The sequence below is a fragment of the Drosophila nasuta genome, chromosome X, assembly GCF_023558535.2.
Source record: "Drosophila nasuta strain 15112-1781.00 chromosome X, ASM2355853v1, whole genome shotgun sequence".
Lineage (NCBI taxonomy): Eukaryota > Metazoa > Arthropoda > Insecta > Diptera > Drosophilidae > Drosophila > Drosophila nasuta.
The window spans coordinates 20,634,182-20,659,738 of NC_083459.1; the positions used below are offsets into that span (position 1 = coordinate 20,634,182).

The window sequence follows — 25,557 nt, forward strand, 5'->3', positions numbered from 1 at the left end:
TGACACTCTGAAATTTGCTTCAAAATTTAATAGAATGAAAAGTTTATAGTTAAGGGACAAGCAAAAACGATTTTTTCATTATTTTTCTTTGATTACAACAAATACACTCTCTTTTTGTTTTATTATTATTTATTTCTTTTGTATAGTAATAATAAATAAAATTTTTTTTGGCAAATAAATTGGATTTTAGAATCAATAATAAAGAAACAGCTAAATAAAGAAGTGTCTTAATTTACTTATATAAATTATAGATGGCAATTATTGCAAATAAAAATTATAGTTTTATATAATTTTATTACTATTTATAGTAGATTACTTTAATTAAATTTGTGAATGCGAACTAAGAACAGCAAGCAACATAATGAAAATTAAGAAGAGAACATATTATACATATAATTTAGATGTAATTTAACTAAAAATGATTTAGTTGATGATGAGCGACAAGTAATAAAAATTAGACAAACAGAAAATTAGATTTAGGCACTCATTTAACGAAAAGTCGAATAAGCGGAACAAAAACAATATTAAGAAAATTAAATAATTATTACAGTGCTCTACACAGTATTACATAATTTTACTTTTATAAATGAAAATTAAATAATAAACATAAATAATACACTTACTTACTTATGATTTTTATGAATGAAATAAATAATAAAAAAAACGGATTTATAAAATCGACTTAAAATACAAAATATTTGTTTAGGCTTTTTACTAGTTAAAGGAATAATAAATAAAGTTATAAATAATGTATTGATTAGATGGGAAAATGCAGCAAATAAAATTAATAATTAAATCGACTAGTAAATTTTAATATTTATATATTATAAGTATTTATTTTGTAAGTTCCATTATCTATGACATTTAGATTCGAGAAATAGCGTATACGCCGCGTCGACTGCAAATTGATTGTCAAAGAGCATTCACTATAAGAAGTAGACAGCGGCTTGTGAAGAAGTCCAAGTGTCTGTCTCTATGCCCCAAAAGGTGGCAAAGTCGCGTCGCTGACTTCTGCTAGCATACAAACAAATGCACTTATGTGGGTGTGAGTGTGTGTGTGTGTTAGTATGTGTGAGTGTGTCTCATAATATGTCATTTCTTGTTGTTGCTGCTGCTGGGTGATAAAGTTCATTTACCTTTTGTCGTTTATCTAAATACTGCTGCAGCTGCTGCAGTGGCAAATGTGTGTAATTGTCTATATTCTGTTTTACGCTCCCACACACACATACACCCACACACACACACACTCACACACACACACACACAGACAGACAGTGCTCTCATGCAGGCGCTAACTTTGTTTGTTTGTTTGCCTGCATTTGGTTCTGCTTGAGTTGAAATGCTTCACGACATCGTCGTCTGACAGACTCTCTACAACTGTATGTGTGTGTGTGTGTGTGTGTGTATCTGCTTATGTATGCGTGTGTGACATTAGAGCAGCAGGTCATTCCTGTCTATCATACCAAGCGGATTGTGAACTTGACTAAGCCACAAAGTCAAAGCTCTCTCTCTCTCTCTCTCTCTCTCTCTCTCTCTCTCTACCATAAAAATAAATTTATTCAAATATATATTCTTGCATTTATTATTTATTTTACGCTTTTGCAACAAATAATTAACAGACAGTCAGGCGTCTAAATATTTGCTATCGATTGCCTTTTAAATAATAGTTTTGTGCAATCTAATAGCTTGGCATTTACACACTCTGGATAATTGATTAACAACGATGCAGATTGTAATAATATTTTTGTGTATTGACTTTGACTTTGCCAATTATTTTTAATAACAAACTTCAATCAAAATGTCATAAGGAATTTCAACTCTTCTTCTTCTATAATAAATGTTCATGATTGAAATGTGAAGCTGCAGCTTAGCACAAAAATAAAAGAAAAGAAAACACGATGACATCAAATGAAATATAAAATGCGAAAAGCGTAAGTTATTAAAATGTGAATTCAAGCAGAAATTCGATAGAGAAATGAAGAACTATTTGTGGGCCAAAATCACTTTGATTGGATTTACATTTTACATTTTGCAATTAGCATGCCAAACACACACACACACACACAAACGTATGGTAATTAAAACCACAATCGCAATCGACATCAATAAACGACTTCAGCTTTCAGTTATCGCATTGTGCTGTCATCGGAATTTCGTTTTAATTCCATTCACCACATGCTCTCTCTCTCTCTCTTAATTTAACTTAATTTCCATTCAATTCGCAGTTCTCTTCCATTTTTTTTATTTGTAAATCGGTGTGCAGTAAAAAATATAATTAAAATAAAAACTAGATATCTAATTTCAATGCAACCACAAGCAAAAAACCAAATCAAAACCTATTTAGTAGAAGTAAAAGTGTGTATACGATTAAACGAGTTTCATTTTGGCTCTTTCTCTGCAATTCTTGGCCGCATTCGCATTGCAAGCAATCAATGCAATGCCGCACTTTGCTGCACAGTGGAACCAGATTCGTAACAAATGTTTCTTAATTGCTTTTACTTAAGGAATTTACTTAGTAACTAAGCAGACATCGTCTTCGATTGCAGTTAAAATAGAAAAATACATTAATATGGCTCTCGGTATATTTTAGTAGTTTTGCGGTATAATATTTGGTATATTTTAAGAATATAAATGCAAATGTGTTGCTGGTATTCCTAATGAATAACGATCGGAATCAAATTCTTAGGAATCATTTAAAAATCATTGAAGTTATTCTACTGCAATCTGGTCTTACTTATGTTGACTATCTGGTATATTTCGACTAAATATGACCTTCGGTATATTTTTGTATGTTTTAAGAATAATACCAAGTTCGGACTTCAGTATATATTAGTATTATTTGGTATATTTTAAGAATATTAATGCACTGGAATATGATTTCTGAGATTTTGATTGCTATCGAATATACTTACGTTGAATATATAGTATATTTTTACCATTATGGTATATTTCGAATGTAGTAATTCATCGATGTTCGAAATATGACCTTTGGTATATTTTTGTATATTTTAAGAATAATACCAAGTATGGACATCAGTATATTTTAGTATTATTTGGTATATTTTAAGAATATTAATGCACTGGAATATGATTTCTGAGATTTTGATTGCTATCGAATACAAATTGTAGAAGTTATTCTACTGCAATCTGGTCTTACCTACGTTGAATATATAGTATATTTTTACCATTATGGTATATTTCGAATGTAGTAATTCATCGATATACGAAATATGACCTTTGGTATATTTTTGTATATTTTAAGAATAATACCAAGTATGGACTTCAGTATATTTAGTATTATTTAGTATATTTTAAGAATAATTCTGCACTCACAGTTGAGCACATTCGACTGTAGCTTTCTTACTTGTATTATTTCGTGATTAATTTATATCATATTTATATTATTAATATTATTATCATCCTATTTTTCTATTTTTTTTTATTTTTTAATATATATTTATTTCCAAATAAGTTCTTTAACAACTAAACTGGCATAATTTCTGATTAGGAAAATGTATTTTATTTCTTATTTATTTAACTTCTTTTGTTGTAGACAACTGTTTTAGTTACCTTTTACTTTGTTTTTAATGATTTGCTATTTGCTTGTGCGCATCTTAGTTGCATGCAATTTACTTTTCATTTAAATTTTTCGTCATTTTCCAACTGAGTTTAGCCGCAGTTTGTGTCGCTGTCACGCCATCATCAATCGTTACGATTGTTCTTCCTCCAGTCTACTTCTTCTTCTTCTGCTGCTGCTGCTGCTGCTTCTGATTCTGCCTCGTCTTCTACTACTTGTATCCATATACTCTCCACTCTCTCTCGTCCTCTCTTCCTCACTCTGGCACTTTCTGTGTACAGCGGCGGCGGCGGCTCACGATTTGGTGCACCCAATCGACCCATAAACCTAGTTATTTACTTAGAAGCGCCTTTTAACATTTTTATTCCGATTTTTTGCTCTTGTTGTTGCTGTTTTTTTTTCTCTCGTTTTGTTCTCCTGTTCTCCGCATTTTCTTCTTTCGTTTCGCCTGTTTTTAGTAGCACGCCAAGTCAAGCTATCGCCGAACCGCTTTTTGCATTAAATCAACGCCGTCAACAATAACACTACGTAACAGCTAAAAAAAAAAAAAAAACAGAGAAAACGAAATAAGCGAATCTATGTGTTGCCAAAAACCTACTTTCCCTGATTCAATCGAAAGAGAGAGAAAGATAGAGAGAGACAGAGAGGCCACAGATGTCGGAAATCTACTTTAAAAGCTACTTTCTTTCCGCAAAATCGTTTTGTTTGTCTTGTTTACTTTTATTTCGTTAGCATTCTTGGTATTATGCAAACAGATTTTGATATCATGAAAATCGAGTACCAAAAACTAATTATTTCAATTTGTGAAACCAAGAAAGTATTAATGAGAAAATTAAAGTAACGAATTGATTGTGAAACAGCTTTTTTTTGTCATTCAAATATATTTATGAATTGATTGAAATTTCATTAGTGAATTTCATGTTAGTAATCTTAATATTAAAGCCAAAGTAAAACTTATGCAAAACTTAATAACAAACTAATTCATGATTGGATTTTAGAAGAAAATCGATCATTACGGATTATGCTGCTAAAGATCTTATTTATATGTTCGATATTTATATAATAAATAAAATTACAATTGAAATAATGAAATTCTATAAATCGAACACAAATTCAAGTATTAAACAAATTTAAAATCGGGCAACATTTTCAAAATAAAGAAATGTTATTCTATAAATAACTAAAGAAATCAGATGTGCAACTATGATTTAAGGATTGTCAAACACAAGCAAACAATTTGAAATTGCAAATATAACGATAAAGTAAATCAATTTATAAATTGCAGAAATGATTTCTCCATTACCATTAAATCAACTGATATTTTTAATGACGCAAACTTAACATTTTTATGAACAACTTATGAAATCAAGATTTTTATCAAAGCTTTCTAAATTGGAAATTTTGTACACTCAGGTTAACTTAATAATATGATTGGCAGCCAATTGCAAGAGTCAATCTCAGTCAAGGTTTTAAAATAGAGCATTTAATAAAGAGCTTTCTATACTTTAAATTTGGTTCACTTAAGCAAATATAAGTATTTGTTTTCTCATTGAAAAAGTGAAGCTAGGAACTTTTTTGTTTAATAAAACATTTTATTAAGAAATATTTCACTTCACAAAATATTAATACAATATTCGGCGGCCAATATCGTGTACTCCTTTAAATAAATAATACTGAAATGTATATATTTGAAATGAAAATATTTGAGGAAGCAAAAATGAAATGTTTGTTGCGTAGTGTAATCAACAACACGGCGCCAAACAGAGCGAAAAAATGGCAAGAATGACATGGAGATAAGGCAAGAGTATTTGCTCATCTCCCAAAGGGGGCTGAAAGAGGGGCGTAACACAATGTGCCATGAAAAAGGGGGAACAGGCTGGCGATGATCCCATTCCAGGCAGAAAAACTGTGTGTGTGTGCGCCTCACCTGACTGCAGTGAAACCAATTTCAATTGCAATTCGAACTCTCTCTCTCTCTCTCTCTCTCGCTTTCTCTACAATACGAGAATTCGTTTCAATTTGTTGCAGTCGCCGCCCATCGTAACCGCAATAAAGCAGAGGGTGGCCATGTTGCACCCAAGAATTGATTCGCGGTGCAGCAGGTACGATGACTGTATGTGTGTGTGTGTGTGTACATGCAAATAAGGTCAACGTGCGCTGCTGCAGTTGCAGTTTTCCTCCTCTCTCCCTAGCACTCTTTATTTGCCTCCCTCCCTCCCTTTGCAATAGGCTTACAAGTAAGTTCACTTCACATCGCTTTGCCTAACTCACATTTCCCAACAGAGCGCGAGAGTCAGACGAAGCAAAAACCCAAACGCCAGAGAGTTAGAGTTACATTTTGAGGCAGCGCGTCAGAAAGTATTCAACACTGCAACACGGGGCGTATGAGTAATGGGAATTGGAGTGCAACGCAGAGTGAGTCTGGAATTCAGGCGGCGGATTTCCTCTCAAGCTCTCCTCTCCTTCCCCCTCACTCTCTCTCTCTCTCTTTCTCTGTCTCTCCTTTATGTGTTTGCTCTGTGCATCTGCAACTTGAATATCGCATCTGAATCCGATATTACCAAAAGGCAGCAAATCTTGTAGAGCAAAATTTGTGCAATCGTTGGTTTTCTTCGATTAACGAATCATTCATTCTTAATGCCTACTTAATGCACTCTTTGAATGTGAATGAATTGAACCATGATTAAGAAACAAATTTAACGAGTAATACATTTATTGCTCATTGCATGTTATACAAAATATATTCATAAAATTGCAAGCCTGTCTAAGTTGTCTGATAATATGGCATATCTTGTTCTCGATGGTATATTTTGAATGAAGTACAATATTTATATACCAAATAAAGCCTTTACTGCATATAAGTATTTTTTTAGTATTTAAATTTTGGTATAATTTGATTTTATAAAAATGGGAGACAATCTGGTATATTTTATACACAATGCGACAATTTTTATGTAGTACTATATCGATATACCAAATGTGAAATTCGGTATATTTTCTCATTTTTAGTATATTTTCGGTATTTTGGCATTTGTTGTATATTTTGGTATATTTTTGGTATATTTTAGAATGTGGTTTTATTTAAAATGGGTAACGGGTTTCTCACGTAATTTTGCTTTTCTAAATCATTATTTTTTTTGCAGTATATTTTCGGTATAATTGTACAATGTGAATTTATTAAAAATGCGTAGTGGGTATATTACAAAATTAAAAAAAGTACGAATAAATAATTAAAGAAAAAACTAAAAATAAAAGAGACAATTGATAGATTTGGCTATGTAAAAATATAAAAAATATTTAAACAAGTGCGATAAAGTTATTTGGGACTAAAAATATATAAATATATGACTTAGTAATTTAAAATACAAAAATATATCGATTCAGTTTTTAAAATGGATCATGAATGGTTAAAGTTGCATTGATGAGTTTTCTTTTTAATTGTGAAGTTGTTAAATATTTAATAGCATCTGCAACTATACGAGTAATTTGTTAATGATAACATCTAACTTTCTTAAGTGCGAATAAATCTGAATGTGCTTTGAGCAAAAGACTTTTAATACCTATCATAATTCATAAGCTGCCCGTCTTGCGTTTTAGCATAGAGAGTGGAAATTATTGCACCTTTTGTGTGTGTGTGTGTGTGTGTGTGTGTGTGTTAAGGATAATTAATTCCCTCGCTGTTTAGTCGCCCTCGGTGTTCACTCCACTTGAATGATTAATTGTGGCCTGATTTGAATATGCTTGGAGACCGCGAAAACACGCGGTGTAAAAGTAGAGGGCAAAATGCGAATAGATTAGCGATGTTAATAGAGGTGAATTTGCAATCTAGTGCAAAACGTTTAAGACAAAATCAACAGCAAACAAGAATGAATGGGCGAAGAGGGAGAGTGGAGAGGGGAATTCGCAACGTGGCCAATCAATAAAACTCGTTCAATTGCTGTTACCCAAACGCAATACAACAATATTCGCTCCACTACCCTTCACCCTGCTACAGTATATGCCACACACACACACACACACACACACACACACACATTCACACACACATTCACACACACACACACATACATACATAATTCCAATGTTTTTGGCCCTATTCATCGTTCAGCGCTGCGCACTTGCAACGCTTTGCTGCTGATATTTTGCATGCCACGCTTTGCTGCTGTTGTCTGCTTTGTTTAGTTCCCGTTGCTGCACAAAACTCTTGCTGTTGTTGTAGTTGTTGCTGTTGTTGCAGTTGTTGTTGTTGGTGTTATTTTGCCCGATTCGCGAGTATTGAAAATGGGGCAACTGGCAACTGGCAACTGGCAACGACGTCAACAACGTCTACGGCTAATTGATTTTATGAAAATGAAATGGCTAAAATGCGCTCTATTTAGCAACAACAATGAGTGCGAGCAAGAGCGAGAAGCAGCAAGAAAGAGAGAGCGAAAGAGATGGAGAGAGAAAGTTGAATCACGATTGCGAGTGGGAAGCAGAGTGAGAGAAAGAAGTCAACGAAAAAAGGGAATGAATGGAAACTGTTGGCAGCTTGTTACCGTGATGAGCGAGCAAGAGTGAGAGAGAGAGAGAGAGAGAGGGTGGGAAACTGCGCTGAATTCGCTTCGTTTCAATCAATTAAGCGCCAATAATTAATTCAATTGATTTCAATTCATTCGCCATCACGACCAAACACAGCCACGAGCCGCAGAGCCACGGAGCCATCTCTCGACTCTCGACTCGACTCGACTGCCACAAAGCCATGCCCCGCGAACGCCAATAACGCCTTCACCACGCCCACGCCCCCTCTACGCCTACCATCTTGCCAACGACATTAAAATGTTGCGGCTCTTCTTTCGACATCCACATCGTCGTCGTCGTCGTCGTCGTCTGTGCTGATGTCTAGCGCCATTTGGATTTCAAACGCCATTAATTCACTTTAAAATTTATGGCCTACAAATTGCCGACGTTCTGCTCATTTCGATTTACCTCCCCTGCCTGCCCCCTCCTTCCCTTCGCTTTTGCCCCTTCCTAGGCGCTGAACTAACTGAGGTTAGCATTTTCCGATTAATTTGTAGCAATTTTTCATGGGCTAGAGGACTTCTATTTATTATTTCTAGAGGTTACTTCCAAATGTCCCTCACTGTGTGTATATATGTGTGTGTAGCGAGTGTGTGTGTGTGTGTGTGTGTTTTTGTGGTGTGTGTGTGTGTGTTTGTATGCAGATTTTGGTCTGCGGCATTTTAATGACAGCAACAGCTGCTGTGCTCGCTCTTCAAAAGTCCAAAGCGAATAACAAAAAAAAAAAACGTAGCCATAGAGAAAGAATGAAAAGTAAAAGAGAGTGAGAGAGGGGGAAGAAGAGTGGGGGATGGTCAGAGGAAACAGGTCGGAATAAATTAAGTATTGGCTAGGATCACACAAGTCCTGCTTATGATTGAAATTAGAACTCATTTGGGTCATTAATGAATTGAGACTTCGAGCTGCGAGCTTTGAATTTTATATTGAATTTCGTATACAACGAATACAGTATTTGGCATTCAGTATAGTATAAAGTATATACCACAATTGAAGCATGCTTGCGAGACTTCAATGCTTGCGATTGTTCTCACTGACAGCAATTGACATTATGCTGATGCTTACAACGTTGTCACAACGAAGTGTTTGAAGAACACTTTAAAGAGCGTAATTGATAATTTGATAATTCAATAAAATTACATTTAGAACACGTAAGATAATTGCATAGTAAAGAAAACGAGATTTGGTTACAGACAACTGACGTATACGTTATATATGCATTATTCATACTTGGTAAAAATTGTGCGTAATTTATATTCTGAATACGACACTAAAGTGTATCATTAAAAAAATATGAACAAGCTCTACATACAAATTGAAATTATTATCACTTTTAAATTTAAAGAATTAAATCTATTCTGAAAAATTACGTATACGTTAAGTTTGTGCTCGTATTTTTCTTGTTAGTCAAACTATTACACACATTTCATGCCACTAGAAAGTAATTATTTGATTTAATATTTAGCACATTAGTTAAATTACGTATACGTTATATTTGAATATCTCATACTTGGCAAAAAATAGCGTATACGTTAAATTATGTGTTAATAGTATATGTTATGCTCTACATACAAACTTTAATTATTATAACTTTCAATTCAAAGAAATTATTGTTTCTCTAAAATCTAAAAAATCACGTATACGTTAAATTAAATTTGTGAGTTTTAAAAGATAACATATTTATTTTTTCTGCTACCAAACGTTAATTATTGTTATCGATTGGCACAATCTGTGCTTTTATAAGAACTAGTCAAATTACGTATACGTTCAATATGTTAAAACTGAAAGTTTGTAGTTGAATATTACATTCAACAGAATGGTATCAACGCGTATCTTCAAAATTATTTTATGAATTTTTTTATTTACTATTGTTGCTTACTATAAAAAATGCAAAATATTCATACAAATTACGTATACGCTATTTTTTACAAGATTTGAATAAATCAAGAATTAATTGAAGTAGATGCTAAGAGTGATTTTTATTTATATTCAAAAAGCTTAGTATTAACACCGTGACACTAGTTTTTCCAATTGAATCTTGAATATAATAGTTATGCGTCTATTTGTGCTTTTAATTATAAAGGCAAAAGTTGAAGATGTAATTAATTTGTTACTTGCGTCGAATATAAATTGAAGAGTCCACATCCCACATGCAGTTAGCGTAACGCAATTGAGGGCAACACTCTTCAGTTGAAGCTAGAGTTTCAGTTACAGTTTCGGTATTTCAGGGGTGTAATGAGTTTTTGAAGAGTCCATAAATTATTAGCGGGCCTGGCCGTGATTATATGGTAGAGGAGAAGAAGAAGAAAGAGAAGAGAGAAGTAGGAGGAGAAGCGGGTTTTCACTACACGCATCTACAGTTGTTACGTTATATCTTACGTTTCCTGTTTGTGCCTTGCTTTACGCTTGCACCACTACGAACAAGAAGAAGAGAAGAGAAGAGAATAGGAGAAGAGAATGCTCCGCTAGGGGGCGCTACTTTTAAACAATTTCACACTGCAAAATCATAAATTACGCCATTTAAGTGGGTCAAATGGAGGAATTTGTGCGGAAGGCGCTTCACAACGGCCCCAAAAAAGCAAAACGAAGACGGGAGGCAAAGCCAAGACGTCAGTGCTTTGCTAAGGGTTGCCACACTGCCAGGGATGGTGAGAGAGAGGGAGAGAGAGGAGAAAGAAGAGGAAGAAGGGTTGTTGTCGATGCGGCTGCTTTCCATGTTACTGGGTCACTGCAGGCACACAAATTGCGGTGAAACGTTGACGCCGCCGCATCAAGAAGAGGAAAGACACTGTGAGGGGCAACGACTTGGCTGCGACTCGGGCAAATATGTGTGTACAGTCAGTCAGTCAGTCAGTCTCTCAATATAAATGAGCAACGAACGACGCTCCTCACGTTGGGCAAAAGTCAAATAAGCCGCAATAAAAATAAACCGAAGCGAGCCAAAGTGAAGCGACGTCATCGCTGGCTTTTGCAGCTGCACCAAAAACACAAAACTCGTAGCAATTACTCTATGAAGAACGGAGGATGTAGGATGAGGAGGAGGGAGGGGGCGTGGCTAGAACTATTGCAACGACCTTGTCAGCAGTTTGTGTTCTTTCTGCTTTTTTTTTTTTTTTGCGCTTTGCGTTGACAATTTTTGTGGCATTGCAAGAACAACTCCAATACGTTGTGTTATAACTAATCAATAATGCACAATTTGTTGTTGTCTCTCTTGTTGTTGTTGTTGTTGTTGTTCTGGTTGTTGTTTTGTGTTACCCTCGCAACTGAATGCGAGGAGGGAAACACATTTGTGCAGTTGCTGGGGCTTCCTTTTGGCCCCAAAAGCGGGGCTTCACTTCAATTTGCCCGCAAATGTGGCAACTTCAGTGTTGCATGTCATGTCACATGTGACACACACACACACCAACACACACACACACACACACACACCTCTCTCCCTTCTTCTTCTCCTTTTTTTTTGCAGCACTTTACGCCCTTGAACTAAAAATCGAATGACCACTTTATTTAGTTAGTTAGGAGAAGCAATTGCTGGCAGGAAATAGCAACTGCAATTGGCTATTTGGCTATTTGGAATTGATGGGAGGAAGGGGGAGGAAAGGGAATTTCCAATGAAATACTTGCAAACCTCTCTCTCTCTTGCTCTCCTCCTCCTTCTTCTTCTCCTGTGTCACTTTCACTTTGCGCAATTCCATTTCCATTTCATTTTAGTTACGGATTTGAATTTGTATTTGAATTTTGTCTTTTCGGGGTCTGACATTTGCCTAGTTCAGGATTAAATACGCCAAGCGAATTGTTTGCCTTGTTCTCTCCCCCTTTCTTTCTCTCTCTCTCTCTCTCTCTCTCTCTGTGTACACTCTATTGTCTTGTCATCATAACAATGCAGCGCATTCTGGCCACATTTCATTTGCGAGTGTAATTTTTAAATATTCCAAATGTGTCGCGCTCTCTTTCGCTCAAAGTCAAAGTCTGTTGGTCGAACGACTTTTAGCTTGACTTTGTCTTCCTCTCTCTTTCTCTTTTGTGGCGCCACCTCGCGGGCCAGCACAACCGCATAACCAGTCACGTTTCCCCCCCTCCCCCTCTCCACGTTTCGCTTGCCACATTACAACAACCCATCGCTCACTACGTTCCTTCCGCTCTGCTTCGAGCTTCGAGCTGCGAGCTTCGAGCTTCGAGCTGGCATTCACTTTTACTATTGTTATTATTATCGCAGTTGTAGTCCTCATTGCTGTTGCTGTTGTTGCTGTTGTTGCTGTTGTTGAGCCAGGATCTAGGTCGCTTTTTGAATATATTGTTTGTATCTAAGATTAGTGCGCCAGATATCAGTTTTATATAGAGCCATACACAATACACACAATATCATTTGCATATCAGTGACTCACCGACTCACTGCGATTGCCACTGCGACAGATAGCGAGTGGAACAACAACAACAACTACAACAACTACAACATCAACTACAACTAGAACAAATACACCGAACAAGAGCAAGTTGAACAATTCGTTTGCCTTTGTCGTCGAAATTTGAGACCACATTAAAGTCTCGAGTCTTCTATTCTCTCTCACGGCCATTGTAAAGCACATGAATTATGAATGAAAGCCAAACGAGTTCAAACATTTATGCGAGAAGCAGTTAACAATAGTTGAAGTAACAACAAATTAGCCAAACGATTTATCTAAAAAAGATCTTAAATGATTTGTTACATTCAGAGGGGAGAAATAAAAAAAAGTTTTGGAATATTTAATTTCTAATTTTCTTTATTTACCATCCACAATGATAAATATCATTGTTAGAAATTCAGTAAAATAATGCTTGATATTTGTAAATTTGTATTCAATCAAATATTATACCATAATTTTGCATTCATTATAAACATTTTTGCAGTTTAACAGATATTTCTTAATTATCTATTTACTTTGACTTGATAAAAAGGAAAAATACTTATCGACAACTGAATTAAATAAAACTTGTTGAGCAAAAAAGAAGCATATTTTTTTTGTGGTCTTTAAGAAATTTAAATGTTTTGATGCAGTATATAATTTAAAAGATTTCATACAATTTAATTGTAATAAAGGAATCATTTCTGAGTTGGCTTTGCACTGTTTTAAATTACAATAACTGATGAGAGGTATCGAATTGACAAATGAAGTTTTAAGCGAATGGAAGTCGCAGTCAAATTGGCAATTGCCTCGCAATGAGTTTCGTTTGGGTTTCGTTCTATGCAGTAAAGCAAAGGAGCAACTAAAACTACGACAACAACAACAACAACAACAACAACGACAACAAAAGCAGCAGCAACATAAAATCAAATTACAAACTAATATTACTCACAGTGCGTTTACTTTTCCGTCTCGTTAGTTTTCACTGTCAATTGGCAAAACGAGAAAGCGAAATGAGAATGGACCAAGCGAAGCCATCAAAAATTTTGTATGCCAAAGATGCTTAGCGGGGTAACTTCAGAGGGGGACGGGGGCAACTGAGAGAAAATTGCAGTAATAGCAAAAGTGGCGGAAATCTAACAGACAAAGGCAAAAAAACTAAAGCAGAAGCAGAATCCAAGGGGAAAGTCAAAGAAGCAGAACGCAACAAACTCACAAAGACTGATGTGTATATAAAGTATGTATGTGTGTGTGTGTGTGTGTGGGAGTTTTTGTATGACCAGCAAACAATGCGAAATATAGCATAACCAGAAATTGTGTCACCGTCATCGATTTAAGCCAAATAACTTGGGCACGACTTTGGTTTCAGCAGCTGAAGCAGCAGCGTCGAGCATTGATTTAGTGATGGGTTCCCATTCCCATCCCCATCCCCATCCCCATTACCATTCCCTTCCCCATACCCATCCCCATCTCCATTCCCATCAGCAAAAGGCGTGGGCAGTTAAAGTCTGGAGAGGGGGAAGGGACAAGGGTAAGTGACTAAACATCTTTTGAAAATCCATCACGATTTTACCAAACATTCTGGCAAAAGTTTTTGGTAACTAACAAAAGTAAGCAAATTCATTTTGAGATATATATTTTGTATATAACTATAAAAACTATCAAACTTATATAATATTTTAATTTGGTATTATATATTTTCAATTAAATAGTATACCAAAAATAATCTTCTTAGTATTAATGAGAAATTAAAATTCACTTCACTTGGGTAAAATTAAATCAATATGACAAATTTCAATTTACAGCATCATTTAAAGTTAAATTTCTGGATAATCATTTTCAAGCTTGTCTTGTAATTTAATTATAATATTCACAACCGTTTTAGAACAATTGAAATCAAAGCGTAAAAGAAACAAAATCATATTAACAAAAGTTGAATTCATCAATTTTGTTTACTCTCTTACATTTTCAAAATTTTGTGAATTGGTTTATCGGTATAATTAATGATATTAATATTACAATGTTCTGAATTTAAAATGTTATACTGGGTTTCTCATAGTCGAGCACACTCAAGTTTAGCTTTCTTACTTGTTAAAAAAATTATATGCTGTTAACAATTTATTTGTTTATCAACAATTAAAATCTCATTAAGTGCATACGAATAATTTTTTCCTATTTAATAATTAGCTCAATAGACTGAATAATATGATTCATTTAACATAAAATTATTATACAATTTTGTAACAATTTAAAATAATATATATGTAATAAAACAAATTTGTTTACTTTCAAATTTTTAAGTTAGTAAAGGCAATAATATTTACTACTTATAAAGAATCTTTTTCTGCTTTTTGCTAAGATATTAGCTAAACATTTCATGTAATGAAACTAAAAAATTGTTTCAAACAGTTTAGAACTTCCCCAAAATGAAACTGACAAAGACAATGTGAATTTTCTTGGCTAATATGTTTGCATATTGTAGAAAGTGTGTGAGGCACTTGCTGTTATGAATTTGCGCGTCTTAATGATATCGGCTCGCTGCTGCAGAAGACGACGTGGAAAAATCATGTATACGCCACGTTGTCTTTGGCTTAGACAACAGTCCGTGGCTTATCTGTTGTTATTTTGTGATGTTGTTGTTGCTGTTGTTGTAGTTGTTAATGTTGCGCCTTGTGCCATAATCGCTAGCGCCATAAAATACGCATTGTTTATGCGACGTAATTGGACACCACCGCCTGAACCACCGCACTATCAACAGCCCAGCACCGTCATCGTCAACGTCAGCGTCAACGTCAGCGTCATCATCATCCCCAACACAGTCTGCAGTTGGATGTGAGAAACGTCGCTGTTTGACGTCGTCGCCACACGTTTGCGTTTGGTGGACATCATCGACGCTTTTCGCTTTGGCCCATATCCAATGCCATTAAAAGCGTCCATTGAGCGATGAGCACAAAGCAGTTCCTCCTCCTCCTCCTCCTCTTCCTCTCCAAAACGGATTCAGAGAGCAGCAGCAACATTTTTTCTTTTTTTTTGTGTTGTGCGCTAATCCATCGCGTATTTTATGCTGCTGACTTGGCGAGCTGCCGAAAAAAATAAAATAAAAACCAAACCAAAATTCACATTCAACAATCGCGACGCTGACCCAGCTTACTATGACTTCCAAAAACTTTTTTCTTTCCCTGTTTTTTTTTTTTTTGTTTTTTGGAACAAAAATGAGGGCGACGACGACGTCAACGCAAACTTGGCTCATATAACATGCTTGTGCTCGCACATCAGCTTATGTAAATAGCTTATCAAAACAAGAGTAAAACCCACAGCACAGAACAGAGAAAAAAAAAAAATAACACAAAAATCAGAGAAGAGAACACATAAAAATATCTCTATATGGGTGAAGGGGAACGGGAACGGGAACGGGAAACCGAAACGAAACTTGGCAAACAAGTTTTGCGGGGGAAAAATTTGCAAAAAAAAAAATTGGGAGAGAGAAAATTTTGAAGCGCTTTTCGCTTTAGTTTATGATGCAACATCATTTTTGCCAAATAATTTCGTTGAACAAACTTTTCTGGCCACACGAGCACACACTAATCTCTGTCCATGTGTGCAAGTGTGTGTGTGTGTGTGTGTGTGTGTGTGTTTGCATGTGTTTGTAGTCACAAAACTCGGTGAAAATTTAAATTAAAATTCTGCAAACTTTTAACTCGTGTATTTTTGCGCAAACACTGCGCATAATTTTGCGCAAATCTTTGACAAATATTTTCACATGCTAATTTCACGTGTGTGTGCCAGAGTCTCTCCCTCTCGCTCCCTCTCTCTCCCTCTCTCTTGCTCCCTCTCTCTCCCTCGCTTTCCTCCTCTCTAATACTGCCTCCCCCTTACTTATTTGTCTGCTTGGCTGCGTCCCAAATACCAAAGGTACACGAAAGTTTTGCCTCTTCAACAGCCTATCTCTAAGGCAGGATCAAGAGCGAGAACGTTGCCGAGCAAGACAGAGATAGAGATAGAAAGTGAGCTTAGCAAATGGACCAAAGGATTTATTGTGGCATAATCAAATTCAGTTGTTGTGACTCGCAAGACAAAGTAAGAAAATTGTCAGCATGCCTCAAGTTTTCCATGCCACAAATACTTGAGCCAATCATTGTTCAATCCGTGGCCGTAGGAGGTGTGGGCGTGGCCGCAACTATTCTTGAATTAGGCAGACATTCCTCCGCCGGTTTTTTTTTTCGGAGGAGATGCAAAAGATGAAAACTGATTTGGTTGAGAAACAAAACGTGTAACGCCAAAACTGGGCCAAAAGCATTACTCGACCAGCCAGACGGCAGCTGGCTGCATGCCACGCCCCCTTTTCGCCGCATGGCACGTTGTTAAAAGTTTTCGCAGCTAGCCATTTTTCTCTTCTATATAGTATACTTAACCCCTTGCACCGAGCCTCAGCCTCAGCCAGGCATCAAAGTGCATGCCTCATGCTGAACATTTAAATGCGCCAAGTTTAGTTTCGTTGGGTTTCTTTTTTCTCTGAATTTTTGAGCATATCTTGCATAAACTTTCAAAGATGAATGGGGGCAAGCCAAGTGGCAAACGAGTGAAGCCAGACTGCGGCAGCAACGTCTTGGATAATCTTGTATTCCATCCATTGTTGAGCGAGAGCGAGGGGGGAAGGTTGAAGAGGCTGCTCAGATGTTTGCGCAAATTGAAAAGAATAATGCGGAATTAACATGCTAGACATTTGCCAGAGTCTATGGCGCATCTATGAGAAGAGTTGAGAGCAGAGGGAGAAGGAGAAGGAGAAGGAGTGAGCGAGAGGGAAAAGGCCAAAGTGCCAGACACCATTTGTTATTCAACTCTTGAGCCTCTGCTGAGATTTACTAAATACATTTCATTAACTTTTATGTGCGTCACTTTTTAACTTCAATACTTCAATATGAACTTTAACTTTAATATTAGCTTTAGCTTTGCGGATATTTATTAATAATAATCACTCCGTTTTCTTAATTTTTTAATTACAGCTGCGCAACTATTGAAGCTGATAAAAACAGCGACAACCCTTAGAAAAGTGCACGCCACTGGCCAATAGATGGCGCTAATAAGTAAGTACTAAGTTTGTTGCCTTGGCAAATAGTAACTCTATTTTGTGACTCTGTGTGTTTTTATTATGCGATTGGAGGGCAAAAAACATTCAAGTGTTGGATAAATGAAACCCGATATCGAAATTGCGAGCACATCAGCAGTTATTTATGTGCACTTTATGGGGTGCCATCGTTGTTCGTTGTTCGTTGTGCCTTAAAAGTAATATCTAATACCGTCTTTTCGCTCTCTCTCATTTTTATACCGCGCTACCCATAGGATAGAAGGGTATTATAAGTTTGTTGCTTCAGGAAGTGTATTTAACAGGCAGAGAAGGAATCTCCGACCGCATAAAGTATATTTATTCTATATAGACGAAGAAGTTTTGCACTCTGTGGTATATATTTTTAATGAATTACTATATCATTATACCAAATATACCATTTGGTATAATTTAGTATATATGCGGTACATTAATTTGGTATGTTTTAAAATTAATACCGCACTGTTTTACACTCGTCGGTATATTTTTAATGAAATACTATATCAATATTCCAATTATACCATTTGGTATAATTTAGTATTTTTGCGGTATATTAATTTGGTATATATTTAAATTAATACCGCACTGTGTTGCACTCTGTGGTATGTTTTTAATGAAATACTATATCAATATACCAATTATATCATTTGCTTTAATTTAGTATTTTTGTGGTATATTAATTTGGTATATTTCAAAACTAATACCTCACTGTGTTGCACTCTGTGGTATATTTTTAACGAATTACTATATAAATATACCAATTATATCATTCGGTATAATTTAGTATTTTTGTGGTATATTAATTTGGTATATATTTAAATTAATACCGCACTGTTTTACACTCTATGGTATATTTTGAATGTAGTACCATATCAATAATATTCGACATTGATTTCGGTATTTTTTTTTTAGTATTTTTATATAATTTGGTATATTTTAGGAGTAATACCGCACACTTTTGCCTCTATTTAAAATGGATAGCAGGTATCTCAGAGTCGAGCACCCTCGACTATAGCTATCTTACTTGTTTTTGCTGTCTTTTTATCGCATAGCATGAGTGAATGTGTGTTTGCTGTTGCTGTTGTTTGTTGTGGTCCACTCCACACCACACCACTCCACACTCCACTCTCCACTCTCTCTTCATTAGATCATTTCACATGCTGAGTTCGTTTAGACGAGTATATTTTTTCATTTAATGTGCTGCAAATAAATTTCGATGGTGCGCGCATAAAAGCCATTGGCCTGAACGGACACAATCATAGTATGGTATATATATATATGTATATATATACCATAAGTATGCGGGTGTGTGTGTGTGTGTGTGTTCCATCTAATCAATATGTGGAGGAAGCTGGCAGCGAAACCGAAATCAAATTAAATGAATTATTTAATGAAAGAACATGTGAGATTACGAAATTATGTGAGTTACGCGCAAGAATGTTTTATGAATGCTTATGGTCGCGTTAAATCTATTACGTCACGCCAGCCGCCGGATATGGACGGGCAACACGGATGCGAATACGAGCACGGACAAAGAGACGGACACGGACACGGACACGGACATAAGAAGACCGACACAAGTTGAAACATCGACAGACGACGCGATGCGACGCAGCGGTCGTAAGGCAAATCCAGCTGAGATGTGAGCTGAGCTGAGCTGAGCTGAACTGAGCCGAGTTGAGTGGAGAGCTCAGAGCTGCAATTCGGCAATTCGTAAATGCTTTAAAGCTTGGGCCAAAAATACATCGGGTACAGTAGCTAAGTGATAAGCTTGGTGACGAACAGAAATTTGCTTTTTAGTATGGGAAACGAAGAGAACTTGTTTAGCTTGATCTTATTTTTATTGTGAATTTTAGATCGTTCGTGTTCAGTTGTTTATTATTGATTTTGAATTTCATTCAGTTAAGTTCAGTTCCTCATTTCTTTTGATAGTGAGTTAGCTATAGTTCATCGAAGTAAACTAGTTTAGCTCCATCCAACTTGTATTGTTTTTGTTTTGTATATAGAATATTTAAAGAATAAATTCATATGAACTAGTTCGCTGCTCAAAATTAAAAGAATGACTTTATTCAATAATTTGATTCACTCCGTGAACAGAGTTGCAATTATTGATTTACTAAGAGTAAAAAGCAATAAATCGAATGAAGAATGCTGTTTATACAGCTTTACAGTTTATATAGATACTTTATATAGAAGTTTCGGTTTTATTTTCATTCCTTTTTAATCATTACCTCCAAGATCTTGCACTGTATTAAAATTGGTCTATTCAATTGAACTATTTGTGTGCTCAATGCCGAAATTATTGGGCACTGATGTGAAGTGTTATTCGAGTAGCGTATTCAGAAATCATTCATTCGACAAACTTTAATACAGTCCGACTGCGAGTGTGTGTGAGTGTGTGGAGTGTGTGTGTGTGTGTGTGTGTGTGGAATGGGAACGTGTATCACATAAAACTGACTTTCATGTGCCGCTGCCTGCCATGCATATAAATGATAAAAATACATGCTAATGTCGACTCTTCGAATATTCGGCTCAGATTCAACATTCCGCAGCCACACTGCGTATGTATGCATGTGTGTGCGTGTGTGAGTGTGTGTTTGAGTGTGTGTTTGAGTGTGTGTGTGTTTTATGAGCTCGCTGCAAAGCAAAGCAAAGCTAACGGCCTGCTTAAGTTTCAATTAATGGTAATAGAGTTGTTCTCAAACCATAAAGAACATATGTCGAAATTATTGCATACTTCGCGGGGCAGCGAATTAAATTCACTTCCATTCCCGATATTAGCTAAATCACTATATTCGACATTCTACATTACTTTGTTATTCGATATATTGTTGAGATTTGTTTTGGCTTCTTCCAATCATTTAGTAGAAAACGCTTGTGGAGAATCAGTTCAATAAAGTATAAAAAACACGAAAAAAAATACAAGCTAATGAAATAAATTAGATGATTTAAGTAGTAGGAGTTATTGAAAAGGCAAAGCACACAAAAGTACTTAGAACTAATAGTCAATACTCTAAAACGCTGAAATAAAATACACAAAATAAACAATATAAAATAAAATACGAGTATAGCATACTTTTCAGGGCACTTGAATACTAAGGACTATTTTAAACTCTTTGAGATATTTCCAATAAAAATATTCTTTATAAAAAATGCGATCTATTTTGTACAGATTTATGCAATGAAATCACAGCAATACTAAAACTTGATTACTATCAACTATTTTAAGCTCTTTAAGATATTTCACACTTTTTATTCAACTGAAGATTAAAATCAATTTTTAATAAGCATAATTTATTTACAAAATTTAATGTATTTTGTATATATTAATGCAATGAAATCACATCAATAATTACAACTAGTTGTGAGGCACATTGACTTTGCGAATAAAAAAAAACATAGCATACTTTATAGGGCACAAGTAAACTGAGATTAATCGAAGCACTTTGAAATATTTCATTCGCTTTATTCATAAATAATTCTCATTTAAATATATTTTACTTAAATTATTAGATATTTTTTATGAATTGATGCAATGCAATCAAAGCACAGAACTGATTGTAAAATGCTCTCATTTGGTGAGTGGACAAAGATAAAATACTTTTAAGGGCACTGCGATTGCAATCGATTGACTGCAGTTCTTTGATGAGTAGCGTGCGCATTTAATGGCATTTTTAATAAAAAGAAAATGCATAAGTAAATCAGCTATTATGTAGATGAAGTCAATTTAATCAGCTAAATATAAAGTTTAATACTTACAACTATGCTTTCAGAGTAAGTTGAAGCTCTTTGAGTTCTTCTGCATTCAAAAGAGTTTCATTTTTGTGTGTTTTTTTTTATTGTATTTATCATATTTTATAAAATCAGTTCACTGCGAAACGATATCTGAGCATTCAATAGACGCATTTTCAAGGTGAATAGCATGCTCATTTTTTGAGCTGAATCAAATTCATAATCGAATTGACTTCCACTGCCTGCGAATCATCGTCGTCGTAGTCGACGTCGTCGCACACATTGCAGTGCATTGAATTAGCATTTTTTAGTAGCCACTTGAGTGAGGAAGGTGGAGGTAATCTGAAGAGGGATCTCTGAATAGCAGTTGAAACAGGAGACAAGGTCTCTATTGTCTATGCATTTTACTTTCACTCGAGTGGCCACTTCAGGTTGTGCAGATATCGTCGTTTACTCTTGTTACTAGAGCAATGTCACTGTCGATGATGCATTGAGTTCGGTTCTTCTCCTCTTAGTCCTTCTCCTCCTCCTCCTCCTCCTCCATATCTGCATCAAGGTAACCTTTAACAATGTGAGTCTAATTAAAAAAAAAAAAAAGAAGGAAAAAGTCAACGCTTGGCAGGCAAGTGCTTGTTGGCGATAAATGTGATCAGAGCGAGAGAGAGTGAGCGAGGGATGGGTAGGGAGGGGCTACAAATCCACTTACGTTCTGCATATTTCTAGCTGTCAGCAGTTTTCTTTTTTTTTTTTTTTCTTTAGCCTTAAGGTGGCATAGATGAAGAGCCTATTTTGGGTTGCATCAATCAAGCCAAATCAATCGAAGCACGCAAGAGAAGGAGACAAAGTATCCAGAGTGAATTTTTCTTTCATTTTGCTTTTGCTGAAGGGTGAAAAGAGAGCTCGATGTTGTCAGCAGAAAATCTTTTGATGCCGCTGCATAAATGCAAATCAAATGTGTGCGAGTGTGTGTGTGTTGTGTGTGTGTGTGTGTGTGTGTGTGTGTGTGTGTGTGTGTGTGTGTGTATATTGTGTTTTATGCGGGCGCGTGTTTATCTACGCAAAAAGCTGCTTCAGGCGCTCGGTTTTGGCCTTTGGACTTTGCACTTGCTGCTAATCAGTCCGAGTCGCAAGTCGAGTCCCAAACATCATTTGTTGTCGTAGTTGGACTTTGTTTATTTAGCCCTTTGGCTCACAGCTCACAGCTCACAGCTGCCTGGCCACTTTGACTAATTAGAGAGACGGCTGAAAATGATCAATTTGCATTTCACTGGCGCCAATTATCAGCCCGCAGCAAAAGCAACAATGGGCCACATCACGTGCTATGTTATATGACCTAAACAAACCAAGTGAAATTCACAAGGACGCATAAGACAAAGGACCAACCAAAAAAAAATCAAATGAGAGAAGAGAGTGAAGAGAAAAGCGAAAAGGGTCGGCAAAAATTGCGAACCCAAACAAATCGTAAACTCAGAAAAAGGCGAGCAGGAGTAGTTACACAGCAGGTGTGCGAGTGTGTGTGTGTGTGAGAGAGAGTGTGTGTGTGCTCTATCAAAAGACTTGAAGAAATTGAATTTTCAATTTATAGTCACAAATTATGTGCGATCCTTTTGGCCGCCGTTAACTGCGTATGTAAGCGAAAAATTTTATCACTTGACAAAAAACATAAATTTCTCGTTACAACCCTTTACCGCCCCTTCACTTTCACTTTCACTTTCTCCTTCTTCCCACTTTCTACCCACTCTCTCTATACGCTAGCAAATGGCGAGTTTTATGAGCGAGCTGACACTACTTCATATTCAACTCCCGTAAGGCTAATAAAGCATAATTTAATGAAGCATGCGGCGGCAGTCACTCTCTGGGCAAGAAGGACTATCGCTTTGTGTAAACAATAGTTTATAATTCACACACGCACGTTTCATGCATGGCCATTGGGGCAATAAATGTTTTGGCCTGGCCAAACAAGTAAGAAAGCTACAGTCGAGTGTACTCGACTGTGAGATACCAGCTACCCATTTTAAATAAAAGCAATATATTTTGCGGTATTATTCTTAAAATATACCAAATATACTGAAAAAATACTAAAAATATACCAAATGGTATATGTGGTATATCGGTGTAGTACAGCATTCAAAATATACCTTAGACGGCACAATATACCAGATTGTCAGCCAAAGCAACTAAGACCCCTAGTAAGTAAGCGTTTTTGCCCATACAAAAGTATTTCTTTAATAACTTCGACAATTTTCTGATGATGATATCTGATCGCAACCAAATTTTCAGCAATCATAACTACTATAGTAATTATAGTATATACCAAAATTCGCAACTCTAGCTTTAAATTTACGCTTGTTATTCGATTTTTTTGATTTGCGGGGGCGGAAGTGGGCGTGGCAAAAATTTGAAACAAACTTGATCTGCGTGCAAACATAACAAATGCTGTCGAAAAAAAATTATAGCTCTATCTCTTAGAGTCTCTGAGGTCTATGTGTTCATACGGACAGACGGACAGACGGACATGGCTAGATCGTCTCGGCTGTTGACGCTGATCAAGAATACATATACTTTATAGAGTCAGAGATGCTTCCTTCTACTTGTTACATACATTTCCTGTTGGCACAAAGTTATAATACCCTTCTTCTCTATGGGTAGCGGGTATAAAAATCTCCCAAAAAGGGGACGCAAAAGAGAAATCAGACGAGTCATGTCTAGGCGGAAGCGAAGGGCAGACTAATTGTTACTCACTGAGTTGTTGAGAGTGTGTGAGTTGAATGTGTGTGTGTGTGTGTGAGAGTGTGTTGGTATATTAACGTATGTGTGTGTGTGTGTGTGTGTGACACGCGAAAAGGGTCGCGTTCAATTTGAAAGGCGATACCGAAATTAGATTTAAAACATATTTGAAAATTATGAATTTAAATGCATATTAACCGTTTCCTTTATATACTCCTTTTTTGGGAGAAGGGGAGTGAGGGGAAGGGGTCTGGCACCTGGCGCTAATCCAGCCGCTTTAACCTGACCGCTGCTGAGAGATGGCCGATAAGAGGCGACCCCAAAATACAGGCCACAAAACGAGCAGCGACACACAATATGCTACAATTCAACAGCCGCACTCACTTTACTTTTTATTCTCTCTCTCTCTCTCTCTCTCTCTCTCTCTCTCTCTGTCTCTGTCTCTTTTTAACTGTCACTTGGCCAGCTGCCCTTAACATTTTACATTTTTTATCGCCAACAACACCGGCCACATTTTTATGTGCTTCTAACCCTTTTCCAAAAAAAAAAAGCGAGTTGAGGGCAAAATATGCTTTTTAAAAACCCCTTCTCTTAACCTCTCACCCGCCCCCCTTTTTAACTCTTCCCACGCTCTCTCTCTCTCTCTCTCTCTGTCTCTCTTCATTCTGACGCACGCAGGTTTATTGCACTTTTGTCTTTGGGTTCGGTTTGGTTTTTTTGTTCCTTTCGTTTCAAATTGAAGTGAGTCTGTTGCTTGGTCCTCCTTCTCTTGAAACTGCGCCTCAGGTCCGGCTGTCCACCTTTTGACTTCCCCCCCTCCTGCATATTGTGTGCGTGTGCGTTTGTAAATGTGTGTTGTGTTGATTTTGCAGCACTTTCAGTTTGTTTTCCCTTCGTTTCTTTTTATTATAGTATATATTTTTGTTATTCTTCATTCTGTGTTGTTTTTTTTTTGTTTCTGTTTCATTCGGTATTCTGTTCAACTTGTCGCCCTCTGTTTGAGTTTCTTATGAATTGCTTCTCGCAGATTACCTGCAAAGTTAAATAACTCGGCGCAATTTCCAAGTTGTTCTTGCATATGCAAAGATTCGAGAACTTTAATGCTTAGCTTGCCTTCCAACGATGCCATTTCTTTTCTTTTTTTTTGCTTTACTAACACACTATTTGGGAAGCAACTATAGACCCTTGAATTTTAGTTGACTCTGACATATATATAGAAATGCATAAATATTTTATATATATTCATACAAAAATAATAATAATAAATTAATAAATTGGGTCTTTATAGCAAAGTTTCGATCAAAGAATCACTTAGTTGTTAATTTCAGAATAAAATAGAAAACCTTGTGATGTTAATGCATTTTTATAATTTTCTTTATATCGCCATCCGGTTCGATTAAGTTAAAATGTCTAACGTAGGTGAATTAGAATAAATTCGCAAGAAGAAAATAAGAAACCTACAGTCGACAGTGCTCAACCTT

General features: G+C 36.0%; 1 protein-coding gene across 8 annotated transcripts in view; it reads left to right on the forward strand.

Annotated features, from left to right (window-relative positions):
* Positions 1-25,557, forward strand: part of LOC132797212 (innexin shaking-B) — a 215,153-nt gene that overhangs the window by 95,398 nt on the left and 94,198 nt on the right. For all 8 annotated transcript variants that reach the window (XM_060808785.1, XM_060808792.1, XM_060808784.1 and 5 more), the window contains one exon: positions 17,517-17,597. The gene's annotated coding sequence lies outside the window, so the exon portion shown is untranslated. The remainder of the gene's footprint in view (positions 1-17,516; positions 17,598-25,557) is intronic.